This window comes from Ascaphus truei, chromosome 2 (genome assembly GCF_040206685.1).
Source record: "Ascaphus truei isolate aAscTru1 chromosome 2, aAscTru1.hap1, whole genome shotgun sequence".
Classification (NCBI taxonomy): Eukaryota; Metazoa; Chordata; class Amphibia; order Anura; family Ascaphidae; genus Ascaphus; species Ascaphus truei.
This window is the reverse complement of record NC_134484.1, coordinates 482,814,575-482,838,981: the sequence shown is the minus strand read 5'-3', so window position 1 is coordinate 482,838,981 and position 24,407 is coordinate 482,814,575. Positions and strand designations below refer to the sequence as shown.

Here is a 24,407-nt window from a genome sequence, read left to right as displayed (position 1 = left end):
ACATATACATCTCACTTGAGGGTGGGGGTAATACTGTGTGGGGTTACTGGACACTGGGTGGGATCATCCGGTGGAGGTGGAGGTGACGGTAGCGTCCTGTGCGATGCCGAGTTAGTGTCTCCTCTAGGGAGGGACACCTGTTGATATATGTGCATATGCTTATGATTGCTGCCAGTAAAGTCATTGGTTGGTTTACGTGCTGTTTATGTGTAGTGATATATATAGATATTGTCCTGCGAGGAACCACTCCCCCTCTGGTGGGAGCCATCGCAGGTGGAGGCGCTGCACCGAGTACGCTGTTACTCGTAGTATTATACATGCCCCAGGTTCCCCGTGGCGGAAGCTCAGCCCTCCTGTGAGCCTAACAGGTAAAGCACCACACCTGGTAACCATAAGTTCCCCGCACACACACATTATATGCGATTGTATGGGGGAATACCCGTTACACCAATATCAGAGGAGGTGAAATCACAAGAAGCGCCCCCACTCCCAGCTTTACATGATGGATTTCCCTATTCTTATTGCCAGGTTTCCCAGTGGTTGTACCGGAGAGGTTAGAGATTAAGTCGGAGAAAGAAGAGATGGACACAGAGGAACATGTGACCCCAATAAAGGAAGAAATAGATGCATTTCCTGTTTGTGGTAAGTACCCTTACACCCTCACTTGTCTTTATTCAGTATGTTTAAAAATGGACTGAAATGTCTGCAATATTTTTGGAAATAATATTAAAGCATGCATACAATAATAAGATACCTGTCCTAATGAAAAAAAAACATTTGTCTAAGGTTATATTGAGGATATTATTGTTATTGAGGTTTGAACATTGGTAGCTCCAAAATGTTTTCAGCACTCGGTGGTAAAAACTTCTTCAGCACTCAAAGGGTTAATAGCAAAGTAAAATCAATCACTTCACCCCTCCCCCGTAGGAATCAGTATAGAGTATTTCTGTATACTGATATCACAAGAAGTGCCCTCACTTCCAGCTTTACATGATGGATTTTCCTTTTCTTGTTGCCAGGTTTCCCAGTGATTGTACCGGAGAGTTTAGAGATTAAGTCAGAGAAAGAAGAACCGAACGCTGAGGAACATCTGACCCCAATAAAGAGTGAAACTGTCCCATTTCCTGTCTCTGGTGAGTACCTTTTCCCCTTTGTCTGCACAGAGGGATGTTATCTTGTTACAAGGCGCATGGTCACATTTAGCGAATATTCATGGTTAATTGCCTCTCATAGGAAGTCCCCAGGCCTGCTGGGTGTTCTGGAACAAGCCACATGCAGCAGGGTTAGAAGTGCAATATGGCTCTCAGACACGTATAAAGGTTGGAAATGCAGAGTTATGGGTATCTGACCATCAATAGATGCGATATAACGCATTTGGGAAAACAAATTCAAGGGACCCTTCCCTAACTAACCTGGTTCCCCAGCTTAAACAATACCCTCTCATTTAAGGTTATTAGATACGCAATAATAGCCACAGTCTTTAGACATAGCTTAACTCAGCGGTGCGCAAACTGTGGGGCGTGACCCCCAGGGGGGCACGAGACTGCCGACGGGGGGCGTGGGGTTTACAGAGGCCCCGCGCGCTTCCCGAAGGCACTTAAATTATGTGCCGGGGGAGCTGCAGGGCCTCTGTAAACCTAACTTACCGTGGCTCCGGCGGCTTCCTCCCTGTGTCGCCCTGGCAACACGGCGTCAAAATGACGCTGCGAGGTCATGTGACGTCACGTTGCTATGGCAACGTGACGTCATTACGCTGGAGCGCGGGTAAGTTGGGGTTGGGAAGGGCGCGGGTGTGAGGGGACAGCCGGCAGGGAGGCGCAGGGAAAAAAGTTTGCGCCCCCCCTGGCTTAACTGATAGATGGGGGACAGCGTCCCAAGAGTCCAGGCAATTCTTCAGGACAGTGAAGGTCATGATGGGGGCGTCCTCACCGACTGGATAGACACATTACACATTAAACACATTTTTTCCTTCATTTTTGCATTTTCAAGTGTATTTTTCACCCTGACCTCTGGAGGTGCTATTGCGTCAATACTTGTCACACTTTTCCCTGTGTATGCTGTATGACACAGTATGACAGAGACTTTTCTCACAGTCTGTTCTTTACTTCGGCTGGGCGGCCATTTTAAACCCCCGCGTTTATTTGCAAACCCACAGACTTTTTAGTGTCGACCCACATTCTCCACCATAAGTGACAAACGCCACCCTTGCATAGCGCTGACGTCTGTCTGGGCTCTTACCGACACAGTCTTCTAGGGTTTATTTAGTAAAAACACAAGAATAAGAGGTAGCAGTATAGTGCGTAACTCAGACTTCTGTTTTATTTTGTCCCAGTAGGGGACTTCAGATTCAATAGATACATGTTGGAGGCACTCAGCCATTAACCTTCAGCGGTTTACTCATATTACTGTCTTAACTCTATGCCCAGGACATAGTTGAAAACGAGAGGTAACTCTCAATGCATTACTTCCTGGTAAAATGTTTTATAAATAAATAATAGAGGAGTACATGAATGCCAAACTCTGTACTCATGCTGAGTTACTGTCTTATGGTTCGACTGGTTCTAGGCAGGGGGTTTAAATCAAGGAGAGACCAGGGCACTCCCGAAGGGTCCCATCCGCTGTTTATTACACGGCATAGATCAAATCCGCTTAATCATCCAGAAACATTGGGAAGTGCTCACCTTGGAGGAAGACCTTAGAGCCAATTGAACAAGGACCAATATTTGCATTTAGAAAGGCTAAATCCTTGGCAAACTATCTTTCGCCTAGTTTATTTCCCTCCAGGTCAGACCGTGTTCATGAATCAAATTTAATACATATTTTTTGTTTTTTTTTCAAATGTGGTAAATGTGTATTTGTTGCTATGCCAATCCTATCAAATCTATTGATATTGTACACAGTAAAGGAACACACACAATTCCATTTTTTATTCATTGTAATTTTGTGATTTATTACTTAACCTGTGGTTGTGGTCGAGGATTCGTTGGGCGGACAATCAGACCAGTGATTTGATAAAGCGCCCATGGCGAGAAACGCGTTGGAGGTTTTTCTTTTTGTTTCAATTTTTTTTATTGCATTTTAGAGAGATATACATTGTACATTTAGCATTTCCAAAAAAGTGGTATGTGTATACAATCTTACAAATCCAATATATTAAACATATTTTTGAAACATACACAATAAGTTGTTGTTGTTTATTTCGCCAGTATCTTCCTTCTTTCGCTGTGTTCGAATACACTTTTTCATGGCTTCTTGTGGAAGCAGCCGCTTCCTTGTGTATCTCTCTGTGATAGGGTAAAATAAGTGAAGAGTAGAGTGGGAAAAGAGGGGTGAAGGGGAGATGGAGGAGGGGGGTGGGGGTGAACAAGGGGAGGGAGGGGTGTAGGAGTAGTCGGTCCTGTTCTTCTATGTCTCAGCTCCTATAGTTGTCAGGCATCTGACCAAATTTCCCAGGTCTTATGGAATTTATCCACCTTTTGGCTAAGTTGTGCATCACCCTGACTTCTCTGAGTCTTCTCAGTACTGTCTGTTTGCCGGGGGCATTGATCTTTTTCCATGTCGCAGCAACCAAGCACCGTGCTGCTGTAAGGATATGATTAATCATTTTACTCTCCTGCGTCTCTAGGTCCTCTATTGGTTTGGCTAAAATCATAGATACCGGGTCCACTTCTATCTCCACCCCCAGGAGTTCTCGTATCATTGTTTGTATCATGATTCGGAACCCCCAAATTTTGGGACAATTCCACCAGATGTGAGCCATATCTCCTCTTTGCCCGCATCCTCTCCAGCACAAATCTAAGGATCCGGGGAAAATCTGGCTCAACCTATTCGGGGTTAGGTACCAGTGGTATAAGATTTTATATATGTTCTCTTTTATAGTGGTACAAATTGATGTTTTTGGAGGCTGCTTCCCAGATATCCTCCCAATCTTCTCTATCTAACTCTAAGTTTAAATCCTCTGCACATTTTAGCATATAATTATGATCAGAGGAGCTGCAGTTCTCGCCAGGTCAGAAAAGTCGCATCAATGTGAGCTTGAGGGACGGATATATTTCCAAAATCAGTCCTTTACAGTAATAGCCTCTTCTGCATAGTCTCTCAAATTTTGTTAGGGCCGCAAATGTCGAACCTTTGGATACTGTTTGCAAATAATGTCGAATTTGTAGAAAGCCAAATACTGGAAGGTTTGTAATTTGGTATTTTTTCTCTAAATCTGGTAGTGGTAGAATCTTATCTTTGGATACAAAGCCATCTTTAGCTCCTTGTATTTACTAAGTCCTTTTTGGAGACAGCCTGGAAGAAATTCGGGATTGTTAAAGATGGGGGTCATTAATGTATGGGGAGGATACCAGATCGTATTTCCCCTTATTTTTAGCCCATATTTTCCACGTACATCTCATTGCTCCCAGTTGTAATTTTTCTAGGAAGGTCTCTCCCCCCCACCCCCCTCCGGACCAGAGAGCGGCCGGGAGAGAGAGAGGACCCGCATAGGAAGACTCAATTTCAAACTAAAAACTCGTGGTTGGATCATTGTTCCACATTATTACTTGTTTTAGTTGTGCCGCCAAATTGTATTTGGTGATATCCGGGACTCCCAGGCCTCTGCAGTCTTTTGGAGCTAGCAAAATTGATCTAGCAACCCTTTGTCTTTTGTTTTTTCAAATAAATTTAAAGATTCTGCTTTGAATATTTTTGAGCTCGGACATTGCTATTTCTATTGGTAGAGTCTAGAAATAATATAGGAGTGTTGACAGGATATTTATTTTAACTGTGGCTATTCTTCCTAGCCAAGAATTCTGGTATTCGTTCCAGCTCTGTAGATCTTTTTTTATCTTATCAAAAAGGGGGGGATAGTTATATTGGTACAAGGGTTTATAGTCCTTTGTTATCTGTATTCCCAAGTATTTAATCTTTGTCTGATTCCATTTATAATTAAAGTTATAGTAGGGTCAAATTCAGTGCCTCTGATTTATCCGTGTTAATTTTGTACCCCAAAATTTTGCTAAATTTATCTAATTGAAAATGTAGGTTTGGCGTGATGCAGTCCCAGTCCTCTCAGGAAGCGGGGACCATCCTCAGGGTAGGACACCGATTGGAACTTCCCCCCTACCTGTGCCACCAGCTTAAAGCGAAATCCCCATCTGTACCTTATTTTACATTCACGCAGTTTCTGCGTTATGTGTTTCAGCTCTCTGCGCCTCTCTATTGTTCCTTTCGACAGGCCACTGTATATTTCAAGGTGAGAGTTGCGGAATTCGTTATCTCCTCTTTCCCTGCTGGCTGTCGAAATTCTTTCTTTAATTGAGCATGAATTGGAATCTTATGATCACATCTCTGACTCTCTTGGGGTCTGATGATTTGGGGCCCAGGGACCTGTGTGCTCGGTCCATTTCTATTTCTTCCTGTTTTAACTCAGGGATCAAGTGGATGAAAAGATCAAGCAGGTAAGGTCGCAGCAGGTTTGTGTCCACGGACTCAGGAATATACCGCACTCTGAGATTCTGACGACGATCCCTCTTTTCTTGCTCTTCTGCACTTTCTTTTAGCGCTTGGATTTCACAGTTCAGACAGTTAATTTCATCTTCCGCAGAGGAGTAGTTGTGTTCAATTTCCTCTACTTTTTTTTGAATTGAGTCTGTCCTTTCAGCCAGAGTGTCCATATCTTTTCTGAGGGTGGTTATGGCTCTGGATAGGTCCTCCTGGAACCCCTGTCTCATCTGTGAAAAAAGCCCCTCTAGATATTCTTTCGTTATTCTTGGGGAGTTTTTCTCTGGCTGGGCAGAGAGGTTAGTCAATCCTCCAGACAAGCACGCCAGGCCGCCATCTTGCATAGTCCCGCCACTCTCCGTGGGTTTTTGTTGCGGCATGAAGAAGCTGGAAACGCTTTGTTGGGAGGGTTTCCTCAACTTACTGCTCATCCCCTGCAAAGCCCCTATCCTCACCGAGACCCTGGTGGCACTTTGCTCTTGCTTAGTTTGTTATAGCAGGCTATTCCAGGAAGGCTCTGAAATGATCCCCTCAGACGTCTGTGCACCTTGACATCACCTGGCGTCCCCCCTTTATCTGTTTTTAGTCCTTTTTAATTTTTTTGGGTGGGGGGGGTGAGATGTAGAGATGTTGCAGGAACTGTGGGGTCTTTTTAGTGCAGCAGGATAGGATTTTTTATTTAGTCCAGTAGAGCATGCCTGGGTAGATGTGGGGTTATTGGATCCAGAGGTTCTGGCCTTAGGACTGTGTTTCTGACATACAGGGCGTCCTCTCTTAGGCACCTTTGTGTGGTGATGGTGCTTCCACGTGGTGCCCTCCCAAGATGGCCGCCTCCTCCTCCCTCACCACGCTACTGGGGCCTATGGCTCCCTTCACTAATGGGTACCCTCCCGGCATTCTTCTCTCCCAGCAGGGCCTTACACTGGCGACCAACTTTATTCTTACTTGGCTAGCTCCGCGAATTTCAGAAGATCCCGGCGATGTGCGGTTTTGTGTCGTTTTCTCCCGGGGTATATAGCGTTATTTTCGCGGCGGTGATTTAAGCATTTTATTCCCGCTGGCTGCAATACTGCAATGCCGTGTAAAAACGCATGGGGGCGTTTGCGAGCTGTTGTCTTTGAAGCCGAGAAATTCATGAATTGTAATGCAGTATATACTGTATATATACAGTATATACAGTATAACAACAACCCCTATAACCCCTAACATACACATACAGTACTGTACATGCACATCAATGATACTATAGGCCATCCTCTGGCGAGATGTGTTTGCAGCAGAGAGAGAACCGCTGCTCTCTCTGCGCAAACATCGGCACATTAAAAATGATTTAAAATACATTTTTATTCATAGTGTAGATGTGCAGGGGGTCTCCGGAGCTGAACCGCGTTGGTTTCAGGTCTGGGGACCCCCTGCTCCCCGAGATACGGCCCCCTTTATGAGGTGCCGGTATCCCTCTGCATTTAAAGGTCCCAATCACGTGACCGCGACATGTAAACAAAGCAGAGGGATACCGGCACCCCCTAAAGGGGCCTGTATCTCGGGGAGCAGGGGGTCCCCGAACTTAAAATAAAAACGTTTCTGCTCCGGAGACCCTCTGCACATGTACAGTATAAATAAAACACATATATAAATAAACACTCGTTCCTTACCTTAGCGGCTATGTGCTATGGTAACGAAGCAGCATTTCTGTATTTTAATAATATTGTACAGTGAGCAGGGGGTTCCCTGAGCCAGAAATTAATGCTCAGGGGACCCCCTGCTCCTGCACAATATTATAAAAAATACAGAAATGCTGCTTCATTACCATAGCTGATAGCCGCTACGGCAATGAAGGGGTTAACCCACCGTGCACGCTTTATTGTGGGTAGCGGGGGTGGGTGAAGGGGGTATTTGGCCCTTGGTGTGAGTTTAGGACTTGCGGGGGGGTTGCGGGTGCACTAAACCCCGTCACGGCCGTAGCAGTTAATACCGCTATGGTCATGAAGGGGTTAACCCCTCCCGCTACCCCCCTGCAAGCCCTAAACAACCATCGTTGGGGCTAATACCCCCTTCACCCACTCCCGCTACCCACAATAAAAAAAAACTCACACACAGCAGCCGCCAAAAAATAAATAAATCTAAATAAATAAATAAATAAATGACTATAAATAAATACATTTGAAATACATTTTTATTTATAGTGTAGATGTGCAGGGGGTCTCCGGAGCTGAACCGCGTTGGTTTCAGGTCGGGGCCCCCTGCTCCCCGAGATACAGCCCCCTTTATGAGGTGCCGGTATCCCTCTGCGTTTACAGGTCCCGATCACGTGACCGCGGCCTGTAAACCAAGCAGAGGGATACCGGCACCCCCTAAAAGGGCCTGTATCTCGGGGAGCAGGGGGTCCCCGGACCTAAAACCACAGCGGTTCTGCTGCTCAGGGGACCCCCTGCTCCTGCACAATTTTATTAAAAATACAGAAATGCTGCTTCATTACCATAGCGTATAGCCGCTAAGGCAATGAAGGGTTAAGGCAGAATAAACAATAAATACATTACATACATATTTTTAATGTGTGTTTTAAACCTCCCTGCCTTCACTGTAATCTATGTAAAAAACCCTCCCCCTATTGTGTGTTTTAAACTTCCCTGCCTTCACTGTAATCTATGTAAAAAACCCTCCCCCTATTGTGTGTGAAGCTTCCCTGCCTTCACTGTAATCTATGTAAAATACCCTCCCCCTATTGTGTCTGCTAAGCTTCCCTGCTTTGACTAATCTGTGTAAGCCCCCCTCCCCCTATTGTGTCAGTTAAATCTGCCTGGCCTGTGTTTTCTGTGAGAGCAGTTGTATGTAAATGTGGGGAGGGGGATCCCGTGTAAATAACCACACCCACTACCCACTACCCACCTGCACATGGCCCCTCCGCTGCTACAAAAAAGAGACAAAAATTAAAACATACAAAGTAATGTCCCCTAACCCCTTAATCACCATAGCGGTTATTAACCGCTACAGTCATTAAGGGGTTAACCCACCCTCACCCACCACTCGGGATGCCTACATACCCTCCCACACTAACCCCCCCCCGTGAGGCCTAACCACCCAGTACCCAACAAGGGAGGCCTACCCACATACCGTTGGGGAAACACCCCCCCCACCCCCAGTACCCACAATAAAAACAGTACAGTGACCCACAATAAACAGCATTATATTTATTAAATATATTACCCACCCCCTGTGCCCCTCCATAAATACAAGATTTATCCTTTTACATACAGGGTTCATAACGCAGACCCACGCGAGTCCCCGGTGGACTGGCGGGGCACCTGGACAGACCTACAGTTTACCAGCAGCCCTTTTTACACAGGTTCTGGAGGCCTGCTGGTGGATCCCGCCAGCACCATGGCCCCAGGTGGTCTCCTTGGGTCACCGTGGGCCACAATTGGGTCCCCACGGTAGGCCCGCGGATGTCTGGGAGCCCCGGGTCAGACCCACAGGTGTTTGCGGGGCCTTGGGTGGTTCACTTGGGGGTCTGGGGAACTCACGGGTGCTCACTACGGGTCCGCGGTGCCCCCACAGAAGTGGGACCACACATCTTCATCCCCGCATGTGTCACCCGTGGAACCACCAGCCTGATACCCTTGGAATACCCGAGGATACCCGCAGGTGGTCTCCAGAGGTCCCACGCAGAACCACGGAACCAACCCTGAATGTAAAAAAAATTAATCTGGCCTATACATTCAATACATACCCCCCCTCCCCCCCAACACCTACAGTACAATAATGTGCAAAATAACTATTATCCAGATATGGATAATAGATTAATTGCCCATTATTAAAAACATTAACTAGCATATTCAAATAAATAAAGTACTACTGACCTCATCAATACGAAGTGTCCGTCGCCAGCAACATCCTTGTCTTGCCCACAACATACATAGCAAATACAAAGCCAATACATTGCAAGTATATTCAGATATCAATTAACCCCTTAAACACCTTATCAGATAATAACCGCAAAGGTGATTAAGGGGTTAAGCCACACAGGCCCGATACCCACCCTTCAGACATGAATTTATACAGTGGCTTCATCATGCAACTATATATATATATATATATACTGTATATATATATATATATATATATATATATATATATATATATATATACACAGTATATATATATATATATACACAGTATATATATATATACACAGTATATATATATATATATATACACAGTATATATACACACGAGGAACCAATATTCAAATAAATGTAGAAGGGTTATCAAAACCATACTGTCCTACAACCAAACACTTCTCCATACAGACTACATTAAAATCAATTTCCTTTAATAATCCTAACTGATCTCACAATCTATATCATCACAAACCAATGAAAAGCCAATGAAACACCTCACATTCCAATATAAATGATGCATAAAATCTATGCACCATATACATTCTGCAAATGAATCAACCAAGTAAACAAAAATCAATTAGCAATCATTATTTACATCCCTAAACAATTCACACTCCATCCCGAACAATGAAACAATTAACTAATTCACGCCTGGAGCAGAATAATTTAGCCTGTGTAAAAATATAAGTACCAACCAAAATACAACCTTTAAAACCAAGGCTATCGCTGACCTCCCTCAAACACACAATACAATACCAAGGAATACATCTATCTAATTTTAAAATACTTTAAACTCACAATAATGCATAGCAACATAGACAAATTAATTTAAAACACATCAAATCAAGCTTTTAAAACAACATCATTTCTTACCCTGTATGTATATATCTCTCTAGACATATATACATACATACATACAGTGGCAAGAAATGATATACCACAAAAAAAAAAAAAATACACATGTTAAAAAACCTTTTGAAAAAATTAACAAGTTAAATAAAATAAATTTCTTTAGTTCACTTACCATTACTTGGCCCCACTGACTCCCGTTGCGCAGCTTACTCACGAACCAATCCACGATCAGGAACCCATAAAATAAAAAACCATAAAATAATAAACATTAAACTAAAAATCCAAATCAATCCACGGGTCTTCTATTTGTAATCCATCTTCATCTGTATTCTTCTTTCTTCTATCTCCTTCCAGCGGGGCGGGGTCTTCTCCCCGTCTGCTGCCACGCCCTGGTCTTCTTTCTTCTCCGGTGGTCCTTCCTCCGCAGCGTCTGGCTTCAAAATGAGACGACATAGGCTTTTAAAGGCCTATGACGTCACATTTTTCATCATGGTTCCCACGGTCCTGATTGGGCCGTGAAAACCATGTGTTTTGGCCGATAAAAATAAAAATGATGACGTCACTTAAAGGCAATGAAAGCACAGCCAATCAAAATGGCTTTGCTTCAATTGCCTTTAAGATGACGTCATTAAAAGAAACATGGCCGGCCTCACATGGTATGGTAGCCAATCAGAGCGTGGGAACTCCATCCCTACTCTGATTGGCTCTAGTACCATGTGACAAGCTTTCAATGACGTCGCATCCTTTTTCCACCCAAGCCTCTGTCACATGGTCTGTAGTCTGTAGGGATGACGATGTGTGGTCCCACTTCTGTGGGGGCACCGCGGACCCGTAGTGAGCACCCGTGAGTTCCCCAGACCCCCGAGGGAACCACCCGAGGCCCCGCAGACACCTGTGGGTCTGACCCGGGGCTCCCAGACATCCGCGGGCCTACCGTGGGGACCCAATTGTGGCCCACGGTGACCCAAGGAGACCACCTGGGGGCCATGGTGCTGGCGGGATCCACCAGCAGGCCTCCAGAACCTGTGTAAAAAGGGCTGCTGGTAAACTGTAAAAGGATAAATCTTGTATTTATGGGGGGGCACAGGGGGTGGGTAATGTATTTAATAAATATAATGCTGTTTATTGGGGGTCACTGTACTGTTTTTATTGTGGGTACTGGGGGTGGGGGGGGTGTTTCCCCAACGGTATGTGGGTAGGCCTCCATTGTGGGGTACTAGGTGGTTAGGCCTCACGGGGGTGGGGGGTTAGTGTGGGAGGGTATGTAGGCATCCCGAGTGGTGGGTGAGGGTGGGTTAACCCCTTAATGACTGTAGCGGTTAATAACTGCTATGGTGATTAAGGGGTTAGGGGACATTACTTTGTATGTTTTAATTTTTGTCTCTTTTTTGCAGCAGCGGAGGGGCCATGTGCAGGTGGGTAGTGGGTAGTGGGTGTGGGTGTGGTTATTTACACGGGATCCCCCTCCCCACATTTACATACAGTACACTGCACTCACAGAAAACACAGGCCAGACAGATTTAACTGACACAATAGGGGGAGGGGGGGCTTACACAGATTAGTCAAAGCAGGGAATCTTAGCAGACACAATAGGGGGAGGGGGTTTTACATAGATTACAGTGAAGGCAGGGAAGCTTCACACACAATAGGGGGAGGGTTTTTTACATAGATTACAGTGAAGGCAGGGAAGTTTAAAACACACAATAGGGGGAGGGGTTTTTACATAGATTACAGTGAAGGCAGGGAGGTTTAAAACACACATTAAAAATATGTATGTAATGTATTTATTGTTTATTCTGCCTTAACCCTTCATTGCCTTAGCGGCTATACGCTATGGTAATGAAGCAGCATTTCTGTATTTTTAATAAAATTGTGCAGGAGCAGGGGGTCCCCTGAGCATTAATTTCTGGCTCCGGGAACCCCCTGCTCACTGTACAATATTATTAAAATACAGAAATGCTGCTTCATTACCATAGCACATAGCCGCTAAGGTAAAGAACGATTCTTTATTGATGTGTGTGTTTTATTTATACTGTACATTTGCAGAGGGTCTCCGGAGCAGAACCGCTGTGGTTTTAGGTCCGGGGACCCCCTGCTCCCCGAGATACAGGCCCCTTTTAGGGGGTGCCGGTATCCCTGTGCTTGGTTTACAGGCCGCGGTCACGTGATCGGGACCTTTAAACGCAGAGGGATACCGGCACCTCATAAAGGGGGTTGTATCTCGGGGAGCAGGGGGTCCCCCGACCTGAAACCAACGCGGTTCAGCTCCGGAGACCCCCTGCACATCTACACTATAAATAAAAATGTATTTCAAATGTATTTATTTATAGTCATTTATTTATTTAGATTTATTTATTTATTTTTTGGCGGCTGCTGTGTGTGAGTTTTTTTTTATTGTGGGTAGCGGGAGTGGGTGAAGGGGGTATTAGCCCCAACGATGGTTGTTTAGGGCTTGCGGGGGGGTAGCGGGAGGGGTTAACCCCTTCATGACCGTAGCGGTATTAACTGCTACGGTCGTGAAGGGGTTAAGTGCACCCGCAACCCCCACGCAAGTCCTAAACTCACACCAAGGGCCAAATACCCCCTTCACCCACCCCCGCTACCCACAATAAAGCGGGCACGGTGGGTTAACCCTTTCATTGCCTTAGCGGCTATCAGCTATGGTAATGAAGCAGCATTTCTGTATTTTTAATAATATTGTGCAGGAGCAGGGGGTCCCCTGAGCATTAATTTCTGGCTCAGGGAACCCCCTGCTCACTGTACAATATTATTAAAATACAGAAATGCTGCTTCGTTACCATAGCACATAGCCGCTAAGGTAAGGAACGAGTGTTTATTTATATATGTGTTTTATTTATACTGTACATGTGCAGAGGGTCTCCGGAGCAGAAACGTTTTTGTTTTAAGTCCGGGGACCCCCTGCTCCCCGAGATACAGGCCCCTTTAGGGGTGCCGGTATCCCTCTGCTTTGTTTACATGTCGCGATCACGTGATCGGGACCTTTAAATGCAGAGGGATACCGGCACCTCATAAAGGGGGCCGTATCTCGGGCAGCAGGGGGTCCCCAGACCTGAAACCAACGCGGTTCAGCTCCGGATACCCCCTGCACATCTACACAATGAATAAAAATGTATTTTAAATAATTTTTAATGTGCCGATGTTTGCGCAGAGAGAGCAGCGGTACTCTCTCTGCTGCAAACACATCTCGCCCCCGCCGGCCTATAGTATCATTGATGTGCATATACAGTACTGTATGTGTATGTTAGGGGTTGTTGTTATACAGTGTGTATGTATATATATATATATATATATATATATATATATATATATATATATAATATGTAATGCAGTATATATATATATATATATATATATATATATATATATATATATATATATATATATATATATATATACTGCATTACAATTCATGAATTTATGCCATCTGGCGGACACGCGAAGCATTGCAGCCTAGTAAATCCTGAACCATTATCAATTAACACATAAACCGCGCGTCAGCCGGGCATGCGCCTTGCTGGGAAGGCAAAAGGAGCGCGGCATGCTCCAGGTGAACAGTGTGGCATTCCAGGAACATGCCATGTACAAGCCAGTGATTAGTAAGAATAAAAGCTACCGCAGTAGTGGATCAGGTTTGTACCTTTACCTTTTCTTTGTGTACCGCCGTCTTGGGGTCTCCGCTCACGGCCTCAGGCGGCCACTGCAGGCGCTTCTCTTACCCAACAGGGGGTCGGGGTTCCGCCCCCGATCGCCGCCGACTCACCGCTATTCTTGGCCCCTCGGGGCGCTTAGAGTCCCGCCTCCTCTCCTCTCCGGTCTCTCCGTCGGGTTTGAATTTTGCGGGCTGCAGAGGTGCAAGTCCTGCACCGTGGGCAGGGGCTCGCAGGGGGTCTCAGACACCGCTCTCCGGAATGCCGGAACCTGCCACTCCGGAGCCCAGCAAGTCACCGGAGCAAAGTCTTTGGGGGTTTACTTAGGGATTCTTTGTTTTTGCTGGTTGTTTTATTATTTAATATGCTTTGTTAGAATATTCATTCAGAGGGGTTCGGGAGCTTCTCCTTCAAGCTGCCATTCCCCTTGACGTCACCGGAAGTCTCCCTGGAGGTTTTTCTTGTAACTTAGGCTGTGTCTCAATAAATCTTTTATTTTTTGTACTTTTGCCTCCAGTTCTTCTTTTCTGCAGTGAGCCTTTTTTTTCTTTGTTTTGAATGTGAGAGGAGAAGGAAAGAGAGGAGTCAAATATTACACCAAGGCCGCGTGCTTGGGAAATTATATGAATAGTATTTGTGACTGACAAAATATGACACAAAATGGAGCAGTTTAGTTTATGTGGGTCTTATGGCAGAAGATTACATGGGCAGTGTAGTCACTGCATTCCTTAGATTGTAAGCTTTCCAGGGCAGGGATTTCTATTCCTATTGTCTGATTTTGTTGCACTTATTGTATTATAATTCCCTGTGAAAAAGAAAAAATGTGCACAAGCGCTAAAGACTAAAACACCAGTGTGACAATCGAAAAAAAAATATATATATATATATATATATTAAGGCTGCCTAGTAATACTGTCAGTACTGACAGAGAAAGTGAAAGTGAAAACAAAGAAAAACCTGGCGCCAAAAGTTCATTGGATAATCCTGTTCTCCTCAGGGGATCAGCACACTTGCTTGACAGGCCATATAGGGGAAAAAACACAAACAGACACAGATCATAGTGCAACACTGTAGGGTTAAAACAGGTCTACACTAATACACACACTGCACATATAACATAGAGACTCCTAGTGACTATAAAAACTAATTTATTAAATAAAAAGAACTATGCCATAAAATGGTTTGGACAAATGAGAACACCGCTGGTCATCCAGATGTGAAAAATCAGAGCCCTACTAACAAGCAGCAAGGCAAATACAGGCAATGCAACAAAGAGTCTTCCGGCTGCTGCTGATGTCTTTGCAGAGATGTAATTCCTGCTGCACCGTGACTTTCGTGCTGACTCTCCCTCCAGGGGTTAACAGGAACAGTGGCAGTGTTGGAAGCCTGCTTGTGGGGCTCACAGCTCTCCTCCACGTGAGGCTGCTCTCCTCACTTCCTCCTCCGGTTACACAGGCTGTCTCAGCGTGCCTGCACGCGAGTGTGCACGTGCCCTTAAAGGGACAGTACAAGCGTCCTGTATGCCAAGAACTAACGGCTGCAATGGGGCTCAAATGTGACCAAGTGTCCCAAAAAGTCCAATACCAAGCTCAAAGTGACTGTGTCACCTGCCCTACGCGTTTCGTGGATGTTACTCCACTTCCTCAGGGGCTACAAAGACTGACACTGAATGACATGTACATATACCCTAACCAATTAAAAATTAATTGCCCAATTAGGCTGTATAGCCTGCATGTCATTAATATCAAAGCACTACGTCTCTAACAACATAATACACATACAATACATTAAACAACATTAAAAACATTCAGATATCAACTGATAACCATATATCCCAAAATTGAGGCCAGATGTAATATCATAATAGGCATTGATATATACCAAAATGCCAAATTGTGGCCAAAGGATAAACAAACCTGCTTAAGCCACTTAGTATGCTACTGCTGGTACAGAGTCAAATGGATAAGGTGTCATCCATTAAGTAATGGTTGCATTATAATGCATTGCATTATAATTCCCTGTACTGTATTGTTTCTGCTGTAAAGCACTGAGTACACTGCGGGCCTTATATAAATAAAGACATACATACATGGGCATCTACAGTATCTTTACACTATAGGTTGCTGCCTGGTTTAGTTGATATTATTAACACACTAATATGATAGACCAGGAATTCCTTAACTTTACTTCTCATGGACATTTTCAGTGTTAATTATTTGGAGGATGTACATGTACCCTTGAATAATGTAGGCGTGAGCAAACTTTTTACGCCGAGCCCCCCTTTTCATCCATGAAATTTCTCGGGGCCCCTGATGTAATCAAAATCACATGAAGTCAGCGCACGTGAGCTGGTTCAGCCAATAAGGACGAACCAGCTTTGTGACGCATCCGCCACGCCCACGCACGCGTCTACAATCTCCTGCAGCCAAGTTCACAAGTCGCTTTGCCTGCAGGCGTGCGCGCAGGCATTGTACTGGTATTGGATCACTGTTTATTTTATTGTTCGCTGGCATCTGGTAATATCAGAAAAGGTGAAGGGAAATACAAAATGGATGCGCCCCCTAAAAGAATTCACTTAAATGCACACCATAACAGTGTAAAAATTAGCTTTTAATAAATTTACTTAAAACATATATTACCAAAGTAATGTGTAATGTGAATTAAAAAATATATTAAATCAACGCTATCAGGCAACCTTGTCGTCAGTTATAAGTTCATACTATCCCAGTTAACCACTTAATAATGGTGGGATATGGAGGACACAGGTTGCTAGGAGTCAGGGTGTTAACCCCTCTGGAGCAACGGTGAGACCCAATAATGGAAGTGTATAGATGTACACAAGTGAGTGGCCAATGGGTTAAATGTCCAGCTACCTTGCTAGATCAGCCAGCACTGCACACTATAATGGAGACTTTAGTGTGTTAAAATAAGAGTGCTAGAGTGATAAAGCTGGCAAATGCAGTGATAATGGTAGTACATACACTGCAGCATAGACCTGCCAGACACGGCAGTGCTGTGCAAGGAAAGCAGGCACACTCACTATAAAATTAAAGGATTAAATAAATAACTAACTAATGGGATCAACACAGTTAGAGCCAGAGGGGTTAACACCCTGACTCCTAGCAACCTGTGTCCTCCATATCCCACCATTATTAAGTGGTTAACTGGGATAGTATGAACTTATAACTGACGACAAGGTTGCCTGATAGCGTTGATTTAATATATTTTTTAATTCACATTACACATTACTTTGGTAATATATGTTTTAAGTAAATTTATTAAAAGCTAATTTTTACACTGTTATGGTGTGCATTTAAGTGAATTCTTTTAGGGGGCACATCCATTTTGTGTTTCCCTTCACCTTTTCTGATTCACTTTTCAGTTCACAGTTTGCACCCATTACTTGATTACCGCATTTATGTATTTGACTACTTCATTCAATTAGTATGGTTCTGTGATCACTCCCTATCCCTTTGTTGTTTCATCTGGTAATATGTTTTTTTTCTGGTGCACAAAGCAATCCATTTGAGGGGGCATTCATCCACCTATTTGCTACATCCCTTCCCTCTCCTCTCCCCCCCTTTTTTCCCCCTCCATTTTTTTCTTCTCCCATTTGCTTTCCCCAGTGTCATCCACTCCTACCTACCAGTATTATTTATTTACGTTTTAAATGTTGATCAGGGATCCCCATAACCAAACTCAAGGGGGTACTAATGGATCTCCCCTGCTGATCAATACTCCCAAGTGACACCCCCCCCCCGACCCAAAGAAAATCAGCCCCCCAAAACTCATCCTCCTCCCCCCAAGCCCCTCAATACTGCCATCTCTGCCTGACCTTCATCCCTCCGTTTAGCTGGGTTTGGAGGGGGGGAGCGCTCCGTTGATCTCTTCCTGGTCCTGCCGGAGCTCCCTGGGGATAGGGGATCATGAGGCAGGGGCCTGCTCCAGCTCCTCCAGGAGCTGGAAGACCCTGCTACCAATGGGTGTGCAGCTCATTGGTCTGAAAGGGGAACCACCTCCGCCCCCGCCAGAACTCCCCTCCCCTCTCCCCCAGCAGCAGCAGCAGACACAGCAAAGCGTGCTCCGCAGCCCCCGCCCGCACCATGATAATGGCCGCCAGCTAGGGTGACCAGATTTTCAAAAGTAAAAACCGGGACACATCAAAAAAGTATTTATCACAAATTACATCACTTAAAAATAAATATTATGATATTTGTCTAATAGTGTCCCCATTTATGCTGTATTATTAATCTCACTCTCCCCGCCACATCAGGACCTCTCTCCTCTCTTCCACAGTCCCACAGTCCTCTCCCCCAGTCTCCCCCTCTCCCAGTATTTCTCACTCCCCCTCCAGTGTCTCTCTATCCCTCCCCTCAGTGTCAATCCCACCCTCTCCCCCACTCTCTCTTTCCCTCCCCCCAGTGTGTCTCTCTCTTTCTCCCTCCCCCTAGTGCCTCTATCACTCCCCCAGTGTCTCCCTCCCCCAGTGTCTCTCTCCCTACTCCCAGTGTCTCCCTCCCCACTCCCCCTGTCTCTCTCCCTCCCCCCTGTGTCTCTCTCCTTCCCCCCGTGTCTCTCTCCCTCCCCCCGTGTCTCTCTCCCTCCCCCCGTGTCTCTCTCCCTCACCCCGTGTCTCTCTCCCTCACCCCGTGTCTCTCTCCCTCACCCCGTGTCTCTCTCCCTCACCCCGTGTCTCTCTCCCTCACCCCGTGTCTCTCTCCCTCACCCCGTGTCTCTCTCCCTCACCCCGTGTCTCTCTCCCTCACCACGTGTCTCTCTCCCTCACCACGTGTCTCTCCCTCACCCCGTGTCTCTCTCCCTCCCCCCGTGTCTCTCTCCCTCCCCCCGTGTCTCTCTCCCTCCCCCCGTGTCTCTCTCCCTCCCCCCGTGTCTCTCTCCCTCCCCCCATGTGTCTCTCCCTCCTCCCATGTGTCTCTCCCTCCCCCCGTGTCTCTCTCCCTCCCCCCCATGTCTCTCTCCATCCCCCCCGTGTCTCTCCCTCCCCCAGTGTGTCTCACTCTCCCTCCCCCCAGTGTGTCTCTCCCTCCCCCCAGTGTGTCTCTCCCTCCCCCCAGTGTGTCTCTCCCTCCCCCCAGTGTCTCTCCCTACTTCCAGTGTCTCTCTCCCTCCCCCAGTGTCTCTTACTCTCTCCCTACTCCAAGTGTCCCTCTCCCTCCCCCTACTCCCAGTGTCTCTCTCTCCCTCCCTCCAATCTCTCCCTCCAGTCTCTCCCTCCCTCCAGTGTGTCTCCCTCCCTCCTCCAGTGTGTCTCCATCCCTCCTCCAGTGTGTCTCCCTCCCTCCTCCAGTGTCTCTCTCTCCCTCCCCCTTGTCTTTCTCCCTCCCCCCGTGTCTCTCTCCCTCCCCCGTGTCTCTCTCCCTCCCCCCATGTCTCTCTCTCCCCCCGTGTCTCTCTCCCTCCCCCCGTGTCTCTCTCCCTCCCCCCGTGTCTCTCTCCCTCCCCCATCTCTCTCCCTCCCCCATGTGTCTCTCTCCCTCCCCCGTGTGTCTCCCTCCCTCCTCCAGTGTCTCTCTATCCCTCCCCCGTCTCTCTCCCTCCCCCGTCTCTCTCCCTCCCCCGTCTCTCTCCCTCCCCCGTCTCTCTCCCTCCCCCGTCTCTCTCCCTCCCCCGTGTCTCTCTCCCTCCCGTCTCCCTCCCTCCCCTCGTGTGTCTCTCTCCCTCCCCCCGTGTCTCTCTCCCTCCCCCGTGTGTCTCTACCCCTCCCCGTGTCTCTCTCCCTCCCCCCGTGTGTCTCTCTCCCTCCCCCCGTGTGTCTCTCTCCCTCCCCCCGTGTGTCTCTCTCCCTCCCCCTGTGTGTCTCTCTCCTCTCCCTCCCCCCGTGTGTCTCTCTCCTCTCCCTCCCCCGTGTGTCTCTCTCCCTCCCCCCGTGTGTCTCTCTCCCTCCCCCCGTCTGTCTCTCTCCCTCCCCCCGTGTGTCTCTCTCCCTCCCCCTGTGTGTCTCTCTCCCTCCCCCCGTGTGTCTCTCTCCCTCCCCCGTGTGTCTCTCTCCCTCCCCCCGTGTGTCTCTCTCCCTCCCCCCGTGTGTCTCTCTCCTCTCCCTCCCCCCGTGTGTCTCTCTCCTCTCCCTCCCCCGTGTGTCTCTCTCCTCTCCCTCCCCCGTGTGTCTCTCTCCTCTCCCTCCCCCCGTGTATCTCTCTCCTCTCCCTCCCCCCGTGTGTCTCTCTCCTCTCCCTCCCCCGTGTGTCTCTCTCCTCTCCCTCCCCCCGTGTGTCTCTCTCATCTCCCTCCCCCGTGTGTCTCTCTCCTCTCCCTCCCCCCGTGTGTCTCTCTCCTCTCCCTCCCCCCGTGTGTCTCTCTCCTCTCCTTCCCCCCATGTGTCTCTCTCCTCTCCCTCCCCCCGCGTGTCTCTCTCCTCTCCCTCCCCCCATGTCTCTCTCCTCTCCCTCCCCCCGTGTGTCTCCTCTCCCTCCCCCGTGTGTCTCTCTCCCTCCCCCGTGTGTCTCTCTCCTCTCCCTCCCCCCGTGTGTCTCTCTCCCTCCCCCGTGTGTCTCTCTCCTCTCCCTCCCCCGTGTGTCTCTCTCCTCTCCCCCCCCGTGTGTCTCTCTCCTCTCCCTCCCCCCGTGTGTCTCTCTCCTCTCCCTCCCCCCGTGTGTCTCCTCTCCCTCCCCCGTGTGTCTCCTCTCCCTCCCCCCGTGTGTCTCTCTCCTCTCCCTCCCCCCGTGTGTCTCTCTCCTCTCCCCTCCCTCCCCCCGTGTGTCTCTCTCCCTCCCCCCGTGTGTCTCTCTCCCCTCCCTCTCCCCGTGTGTCTCTCTCCTCTCCCTCCCCCCGTGTGTCTCTCTCCTCTCCCTCCCCCCGTGTGTCTCTCTCCTCTCCCTCCCCCCGTGTGTCTCTCTCCTCTCCCTCCCCCCGTGTGTCTCTCTCCTCTCCCTCCCCCCGTGTGTCTCTCTCCTCTCCCTCCCCCCGTGTGTCTCTCTCCTCTCCCTCCCCCCGTGTGTCTCTCTCCTCTCCCTCCCCCCGTGTGTCTCTCTCCTCTCCCTCCCCCGTGTGTCTCTCTCCTCTCCCTCCCCCCGTGTGTCTCTCTCCTCTCCCTCCCCCCGTGTGTCTCTCTCCTCTCCCTCCCCCCGTGTGTCTCTCTCCTCTCCCTCCCCCGTGTGTCTCTCTCCTCTCCTTCCCCCCGTGTGTCTCCTCTCCCTCCCCCCGTGTGTCTCCTCTCCCTCCCCCCGTGTGTCTCCTCTCCCTCCCCCCGTGTGTCTCCTCTCCCTCCCCCCGTGTGTCTCCTCTCCCTCCCCCCGTGTGTCTCTCTCCTCTCCCTCCCCCCATGTGTCTCTCCTCTCCCTCCCCCCGTGTGTCTCTCTCCTCTCCCTCCCCCCGTGTGTCTCTCTCCTCTCCCTCCCCCCGTGTGTCTCTCTCCTCTCCCTCCCCCTGTGTGTCTCTCTCCTCTCCCTCCCCCCGTGTCTCTCTCCTCTCCCCTCCCTCCCCCCGTGTCTCTCTCCCTCCCCCGTGTGTCTCTCTCCTCTCCCTCCCCCCGTGTGTCTCTCTCCTCTCCCTCCCCCCGTGTGTCTCTCTCCTCTCGCTCCCCCGTGTGTCTCTCTCCTCTCCCTCCCCCCGTGTGTCTCTCTCTCCCTCCCCCCTAGTGTCTCACCCTCCCTCTCTCCCTCCCTTCCCATGTCTTTCACCCCCTCACCCTCCCTCCCTATGACACTCACCCCCTCACACTCCCTCCCCATGACACTCACCCCCCTCACCCTCCCTCCCCATGACACTCACCCCTCACCCTCCCTCCCCATGACACTCACCCCCCTCCCCATGACACTCACCCCCCTCACCCCCACTCCCCATGACACTCACCCCCCTCACCCCCTTCCCCATGACACTCACCCCCCTCCCCCCCCCCCTCCCCATGACACTCACCCCCCCTCCCCATGACACTCACCCCCCTCAACCCCCCTCCCTATGATTTACAGATTGAAAACATATGTTCAATCTTTTTTGTTTACTTCTGTTAGAGAACGCCCTGAATGAGGAACAGAACTTGAGCTCTGATACATCCAAAAGCTGTCTGATTCCTCGCAGCCCAGAAGTGCCAGAAAACAATGATTCCTGCCACGTTTTGGACACATACAAGGAACCAGTGCCACATGATGGTGAACTTACAGACATTGTACAGCACACATCACAGACGGACTCTAAATATGTGTCCAGCAAAGGGTATGCAAGAGATTTAAGAAGAAGCCACGATGCTCAGCATTTTCTCTGTTGTCAGTGTGGCAAAAGCTTCTCACTCTACAGGGACCTGCTCACACACCTTTGTGTCCCCGCTAGAGAGCAAACCTTTACATGTACAGATGGTGGGAGCGGTTTCTCACTGAAGGGGAAACTTCATTCACAGCAGATGATTCAGACAGCAGTGACTCCTTTTACTTGTACAGTGTGTGGGAAACAGTTAAGTTCTCTGAAAAATCTCCTCAGACACCATATGACTCATACAGGAGAGAAACCATTCACATGTGCAGAGTGTAATAAAAGCTTTTCTCTGAAGGCGCATCTCCTCAACCATGAGCGGATTCATACAGGGGAGAAACCCTTCACATGTACAGAGTGTGGGAAACAATTCAGTACTAAGACATGCCTCCGCAGACACCAGATGATTCATACAGGAGAAAAACCATTCACATGTTCAGAGTGTGGGAAACAATTCAGTACTAAGACATACTTTCGCAGACACCAGATGACTCATACAGGAGAAAAACCATTCACATGTTCAGAATGTGGGAAACAATTTAATACTAAGAGCCACCTCCACAGCCACCAGATGACTCATACAGGAGAAAAACCATTCACATGTACAGAGTGTAGTAAAAGCTTCTCTTGGAAGACGGAGCTCCTCAACCATGAGCGGATTCATACAGGGGAGAAACCATTCACATGTACAATGTGTGGGAAACAATTCAGTATTAAGAAAAACTTCTTCAGACACCAGAGGGCTCATACAGGAGAAAAAACATTCACATGTTCAGAATGTGGGAAACAATTCAGTACTAAGACATACTTCCGCAGACACCAGATGACTCATACAGGAGAAAAACCATTCACATGTACAGAGTGTGGGAAACAATTCAGTACTGAGACATGCCTCCGCAGACACCAGATGATTCATACAGGAGAAAAACCATTCACATGTTCAGAGTGTGGGAAACAATTCAGTAGAAAGCACCACCTCCTCAGACACCAGATGACTCATACTGGATAAAAACCATTCACATGTGCAGAGTGTAGTAAAAGCTTTTCTCAGAAGACAGAACTCCTCAACCAGTAGTGGATTCATAGAGGGGAGAAACCATTCACATGTACAGAGTGTGGGGAAGAATTCCGTATTAAGAGCATCCCTCTCACACACCAGAGGTCTCATACAGGGGAGAAACAATTCACATGTACAGAGTGTAGTAAAAGCTTTTCTCTGAAGACGGAGCTCCTCAAACATGAACGGATTCATACAGGCGAGAAACCATTCACATGTACAGAGTGTGGGAAACAATTCTCAGTTAAGAGCAAACTCCTCACACACCACAATATTGAGACTCGGGAGAAACCATTTCCATGTACATAGTGTGGAGAAAGCTTTTCACAGAGGATCAGCCTCCTTACGCACATGAGGATTCATACATGAGATAAAATATGTGATTGTTCAAAGTAGGGTTGGGCAGTATACCAGTAGCATAGTAATGCTGCAGTAATTTAAAATGGACGGTGACGCAATACTTGCCATTACTTCTTGCCATGGCATTCCTATCAGCAGCTGCAGAGTGGGGGTGGGTCTGGCAGAGAGGCGTGGGGGTGGGGACTGTCAAGGAGAGGACCGAGTGTGGGTCTGGTAGAGACAGTGGAGTGGGAACACGTCTGGGAGCTCCTTGACTTTCACATGCTGCAGCTACTGTATAAGGAATTCCCCTGATGGTCATCTTACCCCTCCATATTAACCACTTCCCCTCTGCCATGCCTATTATCCCTTCCACCATGATTCAAACCCTTTCCTCCCCTGTATTTCTCTCGGCTCTCACCCGTGCCTCTTGACCCCCCTCCTTCCCCATGCCCAATAACCCACACCTCCCCATGCCCTATTAATGTGTACAGGACAAGGGAGGTCAAGGGTGTAAGTGTAAATTTTCATACCAAGCACTCCAAAACTGGAACAACCTACCAGAGAGTCTCGCATCCACCACCAGTTTAAGTTCTTTCAAAACTAAGACTGTCTCACATTTTAATCTGGTCTGTAACTGTTGCATGTGCCTATAATATATATTATCTTTAACTGTGCATGCAATGTCTTGTATATAATGTATACCCTGTTTACTTATGTAACTGTATTTGTAACCATGTATTATTTGTCATCTTAACTCTATGCCCAGGACATACTTGAAAACGAGAGGTATCTCTCAATGTATTTCTTCCTGATAAAACATTTTATAAATAAATAAAAATAAAATGGTGAAGAAAGGTGTCTTTAGTGTGGGTGTAGTTAGTGTAACATTTTCATTGAAAC

General features: G+C 47.6%; 1 pseudogene; it reads left to right on the top strand.

The window, feature by feature from the left end:
• LOC142488030 (uncharacterized) lies at positions 1–23,695 on the top strand (annotated as a pseudogene).
• Positions 23,696–24,407: the final 712 nt, after the last annotated feature.